This window comes from Octopus sinensis, linkage group LG8 (assembly GCF_006345805.1).
Source record: "Octopus sinensis linkage group LG8, ASM634580v1, whole genome shotgun sequence".
Classification (NCBI taxonomy): domain Eukaryota; kingdom Metazoa; phylum Mollusca; class Cephalopoda; order Octopoda; family Octopodidae; genus Octopus; species Octopus sinensis.
The window spans coordinates 4533380-4548952 of NC_043004.1; the positions used below are offsets into that span (position 1 = coordinate 4533380).

The window sequence follows — 15573 nt, forward strand, 5'->3', positions numbered from 1 at the left end:
GTGGACAGTTCAAGAGGACCTGAAAAACCTGAGGGCTACAATGAACTCCATTATCTACTTGAGCATAGTTTCTATAACTGCATACCTTTCCTAGTATCAACCACTTTACAGAGTATACTGAGTGTTTTTTTTTGTTTTTATTTTTAAAATGACATAGTGAGGTCAGCAAATAACTCACAAAACAAGACCCTTCAACTAGGTAGGGGTGTGGTATTGAGGGAGAATGCTTTGTGCCAGGTGTTGAAAGGTTAAAGTAGGATAGAGGGACAAGAACATACTCTTGTTGTAGAAGAGATACATGGCTACATCAGCAGGAAAGAGAGAAAATATGGTGGTGATGAGGTGAGAGGCACACCTCAGAATACATGAAGGTGAATATAAGAGAGAATAGGGACAGAGAATAGAAGGGTCAGTGGGTAAATTTGCATGAGTGTGACAGGAGAATAATACATGGTCAGAGATGGGAATAGAGGTAAATGTAGGAACTGGTGAACAGGGGTGAAGATGGAGTTGATAGTGGATGTTAGTTTGGGGGAGAAGGTGAAGGAAAATGGGAGTCGGTCAAGGAAAATGAGATCATGAGGAGCAATACATAAAAAGGTGTGGAGAGCAGCAGCATAATAACACCACAGATAGACTAGAGATGATGTGTAATGTGGGTAGTGAGAGAGGGAGGTACAGTGACAGAGACAGACGTCAGAGATATGTAGGGATGGATATAGTGAGTGACAAAAAAAAAAGGTGGGATGGGCATTGATGGCAGATATGAGAGGGTGTTCAAGGGAAAATAAAGAAGATAAGAGATGGTATTGAGAATCTTTGATGGGTCACAAAAGAAAGTGAGTCCAAGGAGTGGGAAAATGTTAGTACAAAAGGGAGGGGTCAAATAATTGCAGTTCTGTTCTCTTATAATTACAGCAGTAGAGGAATAGTACCATAATTAGAAGAGTAATAGAAGGATGGGTGTAAGGAAGATGAGTAGTGGGGAAGACTTAGTAGGGGCAAATTGGGTGCAGAGGGCAGACATAAATAATATGCTTTTAGGACCTCATGTTTTGGCAAGATGGATAGGTGTTCTCGAGCACAGCAAACTTGCCAATTCTCTTAGTCCTTTGTCATCTCCTTCATGAATCTTAACATTCTGAGGTCAGTCTTCACTACTTTCTCTTGTTCTTTCTGGATCTCCCTCCTCCACAGGTTCTATTTTACCATCTCTCTCTTTCCAGCTGGGGTAGCTATGTATTTCCTTCACCAAGACACCTGTTCCTGTCCCTCTATCACACTTCCACCTCCTTCAAATAATAAATAAATAAATGCGCCCTTTTAAAGCCTAGCCAGGCTCATGGGCCTGGTTTCCCGGTTTCAATGGCGTATGTGTTCCCCAGCAGCGTTACTCATTTTTGCCAGCTGAGTGGACTGGAGCAACGTGAAATGAAGTGTTTTGCTTAAGAACACAATGCATCGCATGGTCCAGGAATCAAAACCACAATCTTACAATCATGATACTGACATCCTAACCACTAAGCCACACGCCTCCACTACCTCCTTCAAAACCACACCTATTTAGCTGAGGATGGGGAGGGGTTAGAGTTAGGAGTACTTGGTGATCTCACTAGTGCCAGTGCCATGAAAAAAGCACTGGTACACTCTGTAAAAGTGGTTGGCATTAGGAAGGATCTCTAGGTTGGCATTAGGAAGGCATGTCTAGAAACTATGCCAAAAATGACAGTAGAGCTTGGTGCACTTCTCTGGCTTGTAAATTAGTAAGTAGCAGAATAAAGAACCAATGAAAATCATTTACACCTATCTGATCTTTCTGTACATCTAGGACTATACTGTCCAAAATGTATCCTATAAAAGTCAAATCAGCTATGAAATTATATATAAAAAAAAAAAAAATTGTAACAGAAAAGTTACAAACAATTTTTAAATTGCAGAAACTCAAAATCTCGAGGTAGAGTCTACTGTTAGTATTTAATATGTCTTCTTTTCAATCCCGTTGCAACTACTAAATACCATAATTCAATAAATTGACAATTAAGTTGATCACTTATGCATCAGTGAAACTGGAAACCCATGTTATGTTTTATTCTGTGAGTATTAAAGGCAGGAGGTTTTCGAGTTTGTGCTACCTCATGAGAAATTTGTCCAGAACATCACAAGCACATCTGCTCCCAATAACAGTGCAAAGAAAGACACAGATGTGTTACTGAGAACAAGTATTAATGCAATAGTGAGGAATCACCTTGAGTGGAATTGATAGCTATTAAGCTTAGTTTCAATGAGATTAGTAAGGTAATCAAGGAGATGAAGTTAGGGAAAGCTGCAAGTCTATCAGGGTTAGTTGCTGAGATGTTTGAAGTATCTGATTATATAGATATTAACTCTGAAAATTTTCCCAAGAGTGTTTTCTGCATGAAGAACATATAGATAAGTACAGGTTACCATACTTGATGTGCTAACCAAAAATAACGTAAGCAAAATTAGCATTAATGAAAATTGCCCTCAAAATGAATAAGGAAGAGCCATTTAACTAGCTAGTACAAATTGTTATCTCTAATGACTTACAGAAGTTTTACCAAGAGTAAAAGGCGTCCCTGAAGAAAGGTATTTATAGGGCTTTATAATGAAAAGTTATAATGCTGTTTTTGTTGTTTAGCCCCAGGTCAGTTCTATCTCAATAGATCTATGATCAAAGGTGTAGTAACTTTGAGCATCCTGACTTTTATTTTTAGATGTGTCCAGGTCAACATTATCCAATATGCCTTTCCCTTTTTAAGACAGCAAGGTGTGATTTGGTTATTTCTTGTAGGTAGAATGACCAATTAGGGGTTTTCTTGTCGGCTTACAATGAATCAAGTTTTGAAAGGTGACAAGAAAGTTTAGCATAGTTAGTACAAAACAGGGTTCAGTTGGACAGGATACAGTTTCGGCTTGCACAAAGTCTTAAACCACTGATTTAATAATTCTTATGGGACAAGAGCAAGAAAAATTCTTAAGTAAAAAAAAATATTCTACTCAGCATTTGTGAATCTGGAGAAGATCTTTAATGGGATCTCACTGCCCTTTGTCGAGCAGGTACCAAGAAATCTAGGTGCAGATGAATGATTTGTAACATCCAACACACAAATGAATGAAGATATTGCGAGCAAGTTTAGGATTAGCAGTGAATTCATTGAAGAATTTAGTGGATGAGTAAGTGTTCAAAAGGAGATAGACAGAAACTATGATGGGGTACCAAAAAGTTCCTGGCTTTAAGGGTATCGCAAAAGGCTTGGTTGGAAGCCCAACCTTCCAAGTTCTTTTACAGGGCTTAGAAAAACTACAGGACCACTGTAATATGTGTGTGAATCTGAGAGAGGAATACATTGGATAAAATCATAATTAACTGATCCTCCTGTATTTCTTTTACTTAAAGCCAGGAACTTTTCAGCACCCCCTCATATGCTGAAGTCCATTCATTCAGATAGACTGTACCTGTTCTATCAACAAGATGAATACCACAATATGGCCATTAAACATCCCTACTGGAGTCCATTTTTTTACTAGTATTTAGACCAAATCTTAAGTCTGGGGATAACTCAATACTGTGATGTGCACTTTCTTCCTGCAGCCTAGCAAATAGCAAATCATGAGTTATGCTTCCATCCTAAATTTACCCCCAACATATCTCAGAGGCTGTACAAAAACAGGGCCATGGGCACTGCCCTTACTCTTGTAAGTAAACTACAGAAATGAGATAGAAAAATACTTTTCAGTATTTAGTTAAGGTTGTTAATGTTTACAAGTTCAAATCCTGCCAAAGTTAATTTTGCTTTTTACCCTTTAAATAAGTACCAGTCACATACTAAGTCGGCCTCATTGACTACACCTAAAAATTTGTGGCTTTGTTCCAACATACGAAACATGATTTTCCTATGTTACTTCTAGTGTTATTGATTCTATCTCACTCAAACGATTTATTCATATCTTCTTATAGATGCCATCTTTTGTTTTATTGAATAAACAACATTGATTGTTCCTAAAACTGCACCATCAAAAGAAGACCTGTCTATACATCAACATCTATGTATATGCCTGTGTGCATTTTTGTGTGCATATTGCATGTATAATGTCTCTCTATACATCTGCATCTATGTATATATGTACTGTTATTAGTTTCAGTTATGAGATTGCAACCATGCTGATGCACCGCCTTCAATTTTTTAGACTATCACATTGACCTCCTTTAAATCCTCTAAGCAAGCCACACCAACACACACACACACACGCACACCTCACCAAGCCAACTACAACAACTCTTTTCCAGACATTTCTTTTTTTGTTCCGACACACCTAGTTACAACAAACACTTGGTAAGCAAGTGCTCATCATTCCTCAAAACACCAACCAGTTATCGTAACAACACACTTGCACATCAATAAAGAAAATTTTTAAAAAAAACATTTTTACAAACTTAAAAAAGTTCAATAGAACAGGTGAGACTAAGAAATGGAATCAAGGTTTTTTTTATGTTTTTGTTCTTTTCTACAAAATTCAGAAGCATTACAACAGCAACATAGACACTGCAGCTCATGCATTCAACAAAACAATTAGACATCAAAAAAAGAAAAAAATACATCCCACAAAGCAACATAGAAATATAACCCTAGTTACCCACCCAGAAACAGTGGCCTTAATCCTTTAGCATTTAAGCAGGTCATATCCAGCCAAGATATTCTACCTGTTTTATATTCAAACTGGCCAGATCTAGCCTCTCACACAAACCCTAGTGTCATTCCAAAACTACACAACCACATTGTTGAAATCTCAAAACTATGAGATAATGCATGATTAATTCAAAACGATGTGAATAAATAAGTATTACATTTGACAGAATAATCTGAATGCTAAAGGGTTAAAAATAACCCTCTAAAATCAAACTCAACTCAAATAAAATTCAACACAAAACAACTAAAAAAAAAAGGAAAAACGAAAACAATAAATTATAGACAAACAAAATTGGTAAACAATTTTATACAACACAAACTACAAAACTGACGTCAATTCTATATTTCTGAGATGAGGAATTTTAAAATTAGGTATGTTGCTTACATCAGTTGGACTGGTATCCTTTTGACTGTTGCTTTCACTATGTTTTGACCGCATATGCTGCAGCTTCTTCAGGTGTCTTGCGATTCACCTTAGTGCCTTGTCTGGGATTGAATTCAGAACCTCTAAATGAGGACCACCATTCCAACTAATGTAAGCAGTGTACATAAAACTAACATTGTTTTAACAGCTTTTAACAGTTTTTCCATGCTTGTCCAGGTCAGATGGAATTAGTTGAAGCAGATTTTTTATGGCCAAATGCCCTTCCTGTTGCCAACCCTCATTTATACCAAGTAAGGTAATATTTCCAACCCATGCCAACATGGAAAATGGATGTTAAAGGATGATGATAGTGATGATGATGATGATGGCAGGTTTCTTTCAGTTTCCATGTACCAAATCCATTCACAAGGCTTTGGTCAGCTTGGAGCTATAGAAAACACTTGCCCAAGGTGTCATGCAGTGAAACTGAACCTGGAACCATGTGGTTGGGAAGCAAACTTCTTACCACACAGCCACACCTACACATATGCAGATATTCCAACTCTACTTAAACCACCCAGACACTTGGCTCCATAACCACAGATTCAAAGTAACAACTACAAAACCCAATGTCTTCCAACTATCGAACTCATCATCGTCTTTCAACATTCACATTCCCACTTGCATGAGTCAAATGGAATTTACTGAGGCAGATCCGCTATGGCCAGATGCCCTTCTTGTCACTAACTCTCACCTGTTTCCAAGCATGGAAATACAGATTTCAAATTTTGTCTCAAAGCCAGTAATTTCAGGGGAGGGGGTAAGTTGATTACATCAACCACAGTGTTCATCTGGTACGCTTTATTGACCCTGAAAGGGTGAAAGGCAAAGACAACCTCACAGGATTTGAACTGAGAACATGAAGACAGATGAAATGCCACTAAGTATTTTGCCTAGTATGCTAATGATTCTACCAGCTTGCCACCTTTAACCCATTGCCTGACATGAGCCCCATTTGGGGATCTGCTGAAAACAGTCTCACAAGTGAATTGCTCATGTAAATTGCATTTGCAGAGGTGTGTTTAACAATATCCAGTAGTTAAAGTTTGTCATTATCAGTTCTGGCTAATTCTAGAGGACAATTTATGTTGTTAATCACAATATTGACTGTTTTGAAAAGGTTTTTTTTTTTGCATTTCCCATTAATACCATTCATTGATATTTCATACACAATTGCATTTGATACTAGTTTGAAAAAAATAACTGAAATGTTTATTATTGCAATTGAACAGAAAAGGATAAATATGCTTTTTCAGCAATTTCCATTTGGGACATTTTGAAAAAGTTATAATTTCCAAAATAATTCACATATGAAGAAAATTTTAATCTATTTACTATTTTGTCTCCTAAAACACCTGGCAAAGCCAAAAACATGAATGAAAAAATTTGGCAGTTAATGGGTTAAGCAAGGTAATATTGGCCCAACATGTTTTTATGAAAGACTGAAAATGATCAGTCTGTGTAACAGTGATGCTTGTTTAAAACCATATCTGGAAAGTATTAACTTCCTTAGAAATAAGTGAGGGTAGGTGACAAGAATGGCATCTAACCATACAAAAATCTATCACAACAAATTCTGTCTGACTCATGCAAACATGGAAAGGCAGATGTTCAATGACCATTCAACAAACTCCTTGTTTGTTCCTTCTCGAGCCACGTCTTGCTCATAAGGGCCGGTTTCCCGGCTTCCTTGGCGTATAGGTTCCTCACCTGGACGGGACACCGGTCCGTCGCAGGTGAGCTGCAAGATACAAGAGGAAAGAATGAGAGAAAGTTTGTGGTGAAAGAGTCAGCAGAAGTTCGCCATTACATTCTGTCGGAGCCGCGTGGAGCTTGGTGTTTCGCTCATAAACACACACATCGCCCGGTCTGAGGTTCGAACTCGCGATCCCTCGACTGCGAGTCCGCTGCACTAACCACTAGGCCATGTGCCTCCACAAACTCCTTATTCTGACTGAATTCTGTATGAAAGATGGAAGGGGAGCTTTGAGTTCCATTAAATAACTAAAACACAGGTGAGCATATTGCCCTCTGCCTCTTGGTTCAGCACTGGATTAACCATTAAGCAAATTAGCACATGCTTAGGGCATCAAAGAAGGAAGGAGCACCACAGAAATGGTAAATGGTTTACAGAACAAAAGAAATCACTTTTAAACTTGCTAAATAATATTCGGAATGCCTTTATCACTACTAAGTATAGACGCAGATGTGTTACTTAAGATTAATTTTGAAGATCTGATCAAAGATTTTGCATTCAAAAAAGTAGGAGGAAGCTTTTCAAATATAAATAAAGTGGAAGTATACAAAAATAAACATTTTTTCCCTCTTGCTGTTTTTGTTTTGTTTTGAAAAATAAAAATTCATTTATGGTTTGTTATTGTTTATATTTTGAATGATATAATCTTTAATGGGGTACCAAGATCTTTTAAGTGCTGAGGGCCTCGATGGTTCTCGTCCAGCCCTGCCTTGGTCCAATAAGCTGGTGAAAACGAGCAAGTGGCTAAAACTTTACATGTTGCAAGAGGGTTGCTACACATCCATACATATACACACACATATGTATATGTGTGTGTGTATGTAAGAAACTGTGTTCAGAGCAAGAAAGATCACTAAAAGCAATGTCTTGAGCAAAACAAAATAGAAGTGAACATTTAGCGGATGAGTGTTCAAAAGGAGATAGACAGAACTATGAGGGGGCCAAAAAGTTCCTGGCTTTAAGGGTATCACAAAAGGCTTGGTTGGAAGCCCAACTTACCGAGTTCTTTTACAGGGCTTAGAAAAACTACAGGACCACTGTAATATGTGTGTGAATCTGAGAGGGAAACATGTTGAATAAATCATAATCAACTGATCCTCCTGTATTTTCAGCACCCCCTCATATACTGAAGTCCATTCATTCAGATAGATTGTACCTGTTCTATCAAGTAGATGAATACCACAATATGGCCATTAAACATCCCAAGTGAAGTCCATTTTGTTACTAGTATTTAGACTGTATCGTTCTCATAACTTATCCTGCAACTGAACAATGGCTGAATGTCAGTGCAATTGATGAACCTGCCAAAAAACAGCATCAAATCTCCCTCAAATCATCTTACCCAACCATCTCAAAAAGAGAGAACACATTGAGATAAGTGGTCCTTATATATTGTGTCTGCAAAGAGGTAGGATGACCACAGCTTGGACACCTTTAATCAAAGGTTTGTTCAATCATAGCTAAACTACTGCTGACCCCCATCATAATCACCTCAAATGTGGGTGGTGGTTTTTTTAAATTTACTCGCTGAACAAGTCACAAGATCTGTATTGCCCAATACATACAGCGAACAATTAACATTTAATTTTGCTGTTGCTTAGCCTCAAGCCAACACTGATCACATAGACCTATGATCAAAAGCCTTCCAGCTGTGGCCATCCAATATTTTATCCAGGTACTGATCACAAGCATCTTTGTCCATGAAGATGTGTTCACAACATTTAAATTTTTTGAACTTATAAAGTTTTGCATTTTTGCATGGTATAAATGAAGCCAACATAAGTTGTGCGGTGCAATTAGTCAGCCATTTAGACAAAGTCCCATCTCCAACCAACACCTAAAGATTATTTATAGACAGAAATGATGATTAAGCGTCTCTGTACATTTATTTGTGTTTAAAAAGTAAGATCTAACATCCTTCACATCTTTCTTATCTATGACTGCTGTTTCTAACTTGCCATGCACCACAGAGCTTCCATCACTTGTTTGATAACATAGTTTGATGATTACTGTTCTCAGGATAGTCTTGACCAAGCAGACGTATGAGCAAAGACATCCCATGGCCATTCAATCCTTTTCTCAAATATTACATATATAGGACTGTATTATCAAATGTACCTCTCCTTTTTCAACACAAAGGATGTACTTCAAGCAAAATTTGGTTGCTACCTCTAGCATGCCAAGCGAGGAAATAGAAACTCCGTCATGATGGCGGGAACAGAGATGTTAGTGGTAGGGCGCTAGCAATCATATGATAATGGGATAGTGACAGTGATGGCAATAACGATGATGATGATGCCAAAGTTAAAATGATTGTTGCGCTGATAAATGTTGATGTTATTGTTTAGTTTCAGGTTAGTCTTGATCGAGCAGACCCATAACTGAAACTGCTCCCACCCAAGAGCAACCATTTTTTTTTAGCCAATGTATCCTTCCCCCTTCAAATGCTGGGTTGGTGATTTGACAGCTATTCCTAGGTGGTATAGCAACCATGTAGGTGCAATACCATCTAAGAATAGCTGTAGTGGCGATGGTCGGAAGCAATAGTAACAAGCAATGACATAGTAATAATAATGATGATAATGTAATAGATTTTGGTGGTGGTGATGACAAGAATAGTAACCGAGACAGTGAGGCGACGACGATGATGATGATCGTAATGAGGCCATAGATATTGTTCAAACAATTAATTGCAAATACCAAATGTCGAATGCATCAATTAGATATCGATATATTGATAGCTCTCTCTCTCACTTTACCACACAAAGCATTGTATTACTGACATAGAAAAGAAAGAAAAAAAGAATGCCGTTCTAATTGTATGTGCGAAGGAGGGGCGGGGTGATTGAGAATTCCATGCCGAATAAATTACAAGCAACAAACACGGGAGATCGATCGCTCGATTAGAAAGAGGAAGTAAAGAAAGAAACTGACAGAGAGGATTCCCGATCAGTAACGTTTGCCGGAGCGTCAACCAATCTCTTGTGTTTTGCTTACTTGGCAGTATCATCACGCGACCCCTGCCCAAATTACTGGTCTGTCAACAGATACAAACATTCAGACAGAACGTCGTACACATACACATGTGTGGTGTGTATATCATATATATATATATATATATCCAACAATATAATAAATAAACATATGCATATATACATACATACATGTACATACTTACATCTATATGTATATATATACATGCATATATGAGTACAGGACACCACAAATAAACGCAGAACACAACGAGAAACGAAAACATAAAATCAAACAAGGAACGGACTTTTTTTTAACAACGAAAAACAGAGTACAGGACAACAATACAAGGAAAATTCCCCATCATCAGCTATATATATTATATATAGTCACAACACACAGGTACTTGGTCAAATAGGGAACGAAAGTATAGTCAGACGGACACATAGGCAAATAATTAAACAAATAAATCAAGCAAACAAACGGATTATATAAGTTATGTAGATAGTTATTATAGGGGACTGTGAGTTCATAAGCAGTGATATATAACAGATATACCCCTTTTCTGTCAACAGAGATACGAACATATATTAAAGATATACTTTTGTGTACTGGGGCACGCACGTTAGTACAAGTCTATACATGCATGTATTAGTAATGTCTACCCAAAACAAAATGAGATATCCTCTAATAATCTACATTCAATATTCACACTAACATGCACTTCTATGTATACAGCACCAAGGAAGCAGCCAGTGTGAGCTTTGTAACCCTTAATAAGGAGTTTAAAACTAAAAACAAAGCCCTAAATTTAAAAGTTGGCTATTTTGTCCAATTATAATTATTTTTAAAGGATCCAAAAGTTTAATAGAAAGAGTTCTACACACATAAATCGGGCTAACATGGGAGATGAGGGCACACACACTGGTTGCCATTGGCTTGCTAGGTTTTTTATTAAACAGACGAATAATATAATTACTTTCTAGTTATTTGAAGGACCAACAGAGCATCCAAAAGTTGATGGCTTGATTGCATCATTGCCAAAATATTATTTGGCGGTTCGGTTCGAATCACGATGTCATCAAACAAGCAATTGATGCATATATAATTCCTTTCCCTCCAAACGTTATCCAAATTTGGGCGGGTTAACCTCAGTCTTAAAACATCATTGTGTTGTCTGTCATAATCTAGAATGAGTGTTTACCTAGGTCATCGCCGTTTTCGCGTAACAAAAACCCTTACCCCTAAATCCTAACACCCGGGTGTGCGTTTTCTTTACTTTCGGTCGCCATTGCCGAGAATAAGTTCATCCTTAACTCTCTAAGTGTCTTTGATTAGAACGGGTGTTTACTTAGCTCCTTCAATCCTAAAGACATTGGGTATTTTCCATGCTTCCTAGAAGGACTGCAAAATGACCTAACCTCAGTCAGCTTCTGCCCCACACACAACTAACGTACATCGATCAGCTGACATGGATGGCGGTGGTATACGATATGAATATAATGGCTCACTTTTAAAACTCGATAATTTACCTGCTAGCCGACGTGTTTTAAAACAATTTGAAGGAAAACCCGGGAAAATGATAGCTTATAGACGTGGTAGATTATGTAGCGAATTTGAATTGGGTTAACCTTCGTTTATAAACCCTGATTTCGTTTGAATAATGAACATAAAAACAAAGCTGGGGGAACATTCACTTATATATAAATTGTTAAGCACAAGTGATATATTTCCTTTAAACGCACATTCATATATTATGTAAATTTGTTTTATGGTCTGAGCTTAATTTAAAAGTGTTATTTGTGCAATATTTTTGTTTGACAGCATAAAGAGGAGTTACAATACACAATAAAATGTTTATCTTTAAAATCCCAATTAGATTTAATAGGATGGTTAACATTGCGATGACTATAATACATTAGCAATAATCTGATTCGTTCAATCGATCTTATTACGAGGGAAAATAATAATTAACTCAATTATTGTTGATGAGTTTAATGCCTCGAAAAGGGAAATGGAATGGCAAGTCTGTTAATTAGCGTTTGACAAAAATGAAATCTGTCCATTTACTGTTGCCAACTCACATTTGATTGTAGTAATTTGTTTAATTATGGTATTTGTAATTTGTTTTAATATTCAAACTATATTGAATCTAAGAAGTATTCCGAACATTGGCTCAACTTTAAAACACTCAGCCATCCACGAAAGTTGAAAGCATTATAATACTACAATAACAAATCATTTAGAGAAGGGCCTGTAACAATTCCACTTGGTTAATCCGACACTGAATGTATACACATACGCACTTAAAAGCCAACACAAACGCATACCAAAGCAAAGTACACGCCAGTATCAGCAACACATATACTTAACATCGAGATATACATATAAAGCAATCATAGTACATATACAGAAGTAATCAAGTACACACTCAACAACATGAACGCACACACAAACCCAACCATAACACCAAATACATATCAATCAAATACACAACATGTTATACATTTCATTGTTGCTCGACCTGCTGGAATGTACAGCCAACTCTTCCTCAAGCCACAACTTACCGTTTCAATAAAAGAACGCTTTGATCAATGTAGTTCTCGATGTACCTCAAAGACGGGATGACCACACTGGAACAGTTCGATCAAGCCTGGCCGGAACTTGTGAACAACACAGAACATCACCGCTTACATAAACCAATGGATGGAAAACACACACACACATTAACCTAATACATATACACAATACATGACATATGATACAAAGAGGAAAAAAATGTTTAGACATCAAAACATCACTTAGTTTGTCTAGTCTACATCCTAAATAAGAAACTACCCACCCTACAAGACATAGTGTGTGTGATGTATGTATGTATGTATGTGTGTGTGTTGTAGATCACATAAAATTGTGAGTGTAGTTTACCTTTAAACAAGCTCAGAAGACCACTGCCATCGACGAAGGGACGTAGTGTGTAATATCCACAACACTGCCAAGTAGAACGAAAGCTAAGCAAATTGAACAAATGACAATAATAAACATAGTAATAAAACACAAAAAGAACATATATATATATTATTTATTCACTTGTGCTTTACTTTCCGAACGCTGAATTAGTAAGATTCGAACACGAAGCTAAATTATGCTAGCTGTCAGACTCTGGCGTTTGGGAAATGATGATGTTCAAAATGTAATTAAGATTGCCAAGATTATTTGTCTCATGTTTATTTTATTAACCTTAGGGTTATTTTGGATATTGCTATATAAAATATTTGAGTTGATATAAAATATTTGAGATTGAACGGAAGTGCTTGTAATCTTTGAATCTATGTTCTTAAGTGGGATTGGTAACTAGTTTTCAGTTGATGTGATGTTGGCTGAATTTGTAGAAGAAAAAATACCGCAGGGGACCATACTAAATCGAAAAAAACCATACATAATACAGTGACTTACATAATACAGTCATTTGAAAAAACCGACAGGGCAGGCATATGTTCGGTTAATATTACATCTTGACTCGGAAGATGTAAACATTAACCATATATATTTCTTTACTACCCACAAGGGGCTACACACAGAGGGGACAAAAACAAGGACAGACAAACAGATTAAGTCGATTATATCGACCCCAGAGCGTAACTGGTACTTAATTTATCGACCCCGAAAGAATGAAAGGCAAAGTCGACCTCGGCGGAATCTGAACTCAGAACGTAACGGCAGACGAAATACCTATTTCTTTATTACCCACAAGGAGCTAAACACGAGGGGACAAACAAGGACAGACAAACAGATTAAGTCGATTATATCGACCCCAGAGCGTAACTGGTACTTAATTTATCGACCCCGAAAGGATGAAAGGCAAAGTCGACCTCGGCGGAATTTGAACTCACAACGTAACGGCAGACGAAATACCGCCAAGCATTTCGCCCGGCGCGCTAACGTTTCTGCCAGCTCGCCGCCTTAAACATTAACCTATATTCAAAGATATACCAGTTGTAACCATGCTGGTTTCACGGAGTTTTAGAGTAGCTGTCCACCGAAGTTCCATATAATATGGGAAAGAAAAAGGAGGACACAAAAATATTTAAAAAATGAAAGTTCCGGAAACTTTTTTCATTTTATTAATCTTCTTATTTTTCCCTAGATCTTTATTACCGTTATATGAAATATAGGAATACAACTAAAGGCATGAAGGAAAAAAAACTACCCTTTACTTTTCCGGGGAGGTATGGGGTTTCGAGGGGCGGCTATTTCAAAACTCTACCTTGATTTTTATAGTTGTCTAAGATTGCTTTATCTAATGTTTACTTTATTTATTTTTAAGATGGTAGGACATAATTTGGATTTTTTTTTTTTGTCGAATGACCATATAAAACTTCCCTCATTGGCGCAATACACAGACATAATCAGTTAAAATCCGTAAAACGAAGGAGACACTAAGCTGCACAGTAAAAGCTGCTATCTCATAGTTCGTCTTGAACTTCTGTAAGTTGATATTTGCTGGGAAAACATGGATTGGGTGTTTGGCTTCTTAGCCCTATCTGCCATCACATGGGTGGGTGCCTGTATATAGTTACTTGAGCTGTTCAGAGAGGATCCAAATCCCCCAACTCTTTAAAAGAACACATCGTAGTCCTAGATACTCTGTGTCTTAAAAAAAAAGATTTTGAGGTAAACATCTGGAACAGTTTTAATCACAGATGTACTCAATCGGGATTTATCTGGGGTTCCTAGAGGGTTGAGAAGCAAGATGACCTCAGCGGGATTTGAACTCAGGACATAAAGAGCCGGAATACTAAAAAGCGTTTTTCCTAACACTCTAAAGATTCTGCCATTCCACTCCGTGCCTTCACCATCAGAACTTAACTGATATTTATTTTCATTTATGTTGGAGGAAAAGGAATTCAGAACATAAAGAGCTAGCATAATAGCGCCAAAGCAATTCTTTCAATGATCTAATCATCCTGCCAGCTCACCACGTGACTGGGATTTCTTATAGGGCCAAGGCTAGTAATTTTTAGGGGGTAAGGTGTTGGGTGATTACATCAATCCCGGCAACTTGACTGGTATTTTAATTTATCAGCCATGGAAGAATAAAATAAAAAGTTGACTCTGATGGGAAAGCCTGTATAGGAGAGGCTTCCTTAATGTGACGACAAACATATTAGGCACAGCCATGAATATATGACATCAAAGCAACAGGAGGCTTTTTTAAAGCCAGACTGAATAACAATATATGCTCTTTTAGAACCCAGGGAAAGTACAATTCCATGACTAGCTACTTATGAGTGGTGATTAAAAGAGAGCAGAATATCATATAGCACTAAAACTAAAGGTTGCAGAAAATATCTAGGTTATATTGTAATGGCCGAAGGAGATCATTTTATAGAACTCGTGATACAGATATGTTTCTGAGCTTGAAAAGCAAGATTTTGGGTTATTGCCCTTATTTGCATAAATCTATTTTGGTGACAGTAGTGTCTCACATAGAGCTGAGGAACAATACATACATAAGCTATGCAATTTATGCAATGCTACTACCATTCCTTGCGCTATTTCCAGTGCTAGTCCCTTGAAGGGTTCTCTATTCCTCCAACCTTCCAGTCCCTCCCACAAGTGCGATCACCCTGATTTTCGCATGATAGTCGCATTGACCACGACAGAGAAAGTTGCCATGGAGATACCTACAGAAGTTGCAGAAAGTGTATGGA

At 37.3% G+C, this 15573-nt stretch overlaps 1 protein-coding gene across 3 annotated transcripts in view; it reads right to left on the bottom strand.

Annotated features, from left to right (window-relative positions):
- The window catches only part of LOC115215116 (E3 ubiquitin-protein ligase LRSAM1), a 90411-nt gene extending 77603 nt beyond the window's left edge, over positions 1 to 12808 (bottom strand). The window contains exon 1 of one of the 3 annotated variants that reach the window (XM_036505216.1): positions 12788 to 12808. The gene's annotated coding sequence lies outside the window, so the exon portion shown is untranslated. Of the gene's footprint in view, positions 1 to 12429; positions 12544 to 12787 lie in introns of those variants that run through there. The other 2 variants (XM_036505214.1, XM_029784290.2) reach the window with 2 other exon arrangements.
- Positions 12809 to 15573: the final 2765 nt, after the last annotated feature.